Consider the following 2,289-nt stretch of genomic DNA (forward strand, 5'->3'; position numbering starts at 1 on the left):
TATATATATATATATATATATATATATATATATATATATATATATATGTTTATATCGGAGGGTATAAGGGCATATGAATAAATATGTGAATGTGTGTATATATGTATACAGGTATACATAGATAGAAGGCACAGGACCAATTTAATAGGAAGGGATGATACTTAAAAGGTGAAATGAAGAGGTAAGAGAGGAATATAATGAGAGACAGAATGGGGTAAACTATCTCATATAGAAGAGGCAAGGGAAAATGGTTACAATGGAGGGGAAGAATAGGAAGGCAAAAGGGAATGGGTCAACCTTATTCTCGTTGAATTTGGCTCAGGGAGGGGATGACATACACACTAAATAGGGTATCTCACCCTACAGGAGAGTAGGGGGGAAGGGGATGATAGGGGGAATGATGGAAGGGAGGGCAGGTTGGGGAGGAGGGAAGTTGGGAGCACCCATTTTTGAAAAGGGATGGGATAAAAGTAGAGAACACAACAAGTGGGAGGTGGTATAGGAGGGAGGGAAATTTACAATTTCAGTCAGTCTTTTACAATATATCTTCTATGTTAATGTTTTGTATTAGCTACACATGTACAACCTATACTGAACTGCTTATCTTCCCAGTAAGGGTGGGTGGCTAGGGAGAAAGGGAATGAATCTGGAATTCAAAGTTTTAAAATCAAATGTTTACATTTATATATATATATATTTATATATATATACTATTATTAATACTATTTTACATGTAATTGAGAAATAAAATATACAGGCACTGGGACATAGAGATTCACCATGCCCTACTGGAAAAGTCAAAGGGGGTATGGGAGAAGATATGGGAGAGAGCAGATTGGAGGAGGGGATATCCTGTGGGACTGCTATTTGGGGGCGGTGGGTATGGGAAAAATGGGGAGAAAATTTGTAACTCAAAATCTGGCGGAAATGAATGTTGTAAATCAGAAGTTAATAAAGCATTTGAAAAATGAAAAAATCCATTGATAAAAATAAAATATGAAAAAGAAAAATATGTGGATAAAAAGTTACTATGTATTTGTGAATGTTTTCAAATGAATTTGGGTTGTATTTTTTTTTTAAGCAATTGGGGTTAAGAAACTTGCTCAGGGTTACACAGCCAGGTGTTTCTGGGTGGGTGCTAAGTGTCTGAGCCTAGGATTCGATCTCCAGGTCATCCCAACACTGGAGCCGGTGCTCTTACTTGCTGTGCTACCTGGCCACCCTGAATTTGGGTTTTATTAATCACTACAGCATCTTCATATGTTTAAAAAACTATTACATGGGGGCAGCCAGGTGGCTCTGTGAGTAAGAGCACCAGCCCCAGTGTCGGGAGACCTGGGATCGCTTCTGGCCTCCAATACTCGGTACCCACACAAAAATAATAATAACTGGCTGTGTAACCTTGAGCAAGTTACTTAACCCCAATTGCTTTAAAAAAAAAAAAAACTATTACATGAAAAATATGTGTCCATTCTACAGCTACAGTATGTAGAGCACTGGGCCTGGAGTCCTGGGTGCAAATCAGGCCTCAGACACTTACTAGTTGTGTGACCATAGCAAGTCATTTAACCTACTTGCCTTAGTTTTCCCCATTTTAAAATCAGGATAATAATAGGATCTACCTTCAAAAGTTGTTGTGAGGATCTAATGAGATTTGTAAAAAACTGTTTAGCACACAGTGTCTGGCACATAGTAGGCACTATAAATGCTTATTCTCTCCCTACCCCCTTGAGATGTTTGCTAATTATTATTCCAAATCATTATGCATATTTTTGGCTCTAAATAAAAAGCAAAATTATAATGTTCAGGGTGTGTGCAGATTCCTGAATGTCTTGCAATAATTTCCTGTCCCCCTCAGGGACTTTCTGTTTATTATTTTATTTGATTCAACAACATTTATTAAGTACCTACTATGCTCAAAGTCCCATGCTAGGCTTAGGGGATGCCAGAAGAGAAAGGGAAATAGTCCCTGACCTTCAAGAAGCTTCCATTCTAAAGAGGGAGTCACTATACCATACCAAAATGCTTCTAGGATTCTCTTTAATGGTGTGGGCTGAATCTGTTGGACACCTCTCTTCTGAAACCTCTAAGGCCCTCTGAACCTGCTAACTTTGTCAGGAAATATGATGAAATGTAGAGCCCCCAGGGCCCCCAGGTAGCACAGCAAGTAAGAGCACCAGCTCCAGTGTCGGGACGACCTGGGGATTGAATCCGGGCTCAGACACTTAGCACCCACCCAGAAACACCTGGCCGTGTAACCTTGAGCAAGTTACTTAACCCCAATTGCTT

The sequence above is a fragment of the Petaurus breviceps genome, unplaced genomic scaffold, assembly GCF_028583685.1.
Source record: "Petaurus breviceps papuanus isolate PSGF00001 unplaced genomic scaffold, PetGlider_PUasm1.0 174, whole genome shotgun sequence".
Taxonomy (NCBI): domain Eukaryota; kingdom Metazoa; phylum Chordata; class Mammalia; order Diprotodontia; family Petauridae; genus Petaurus; species Petaurus breviceps.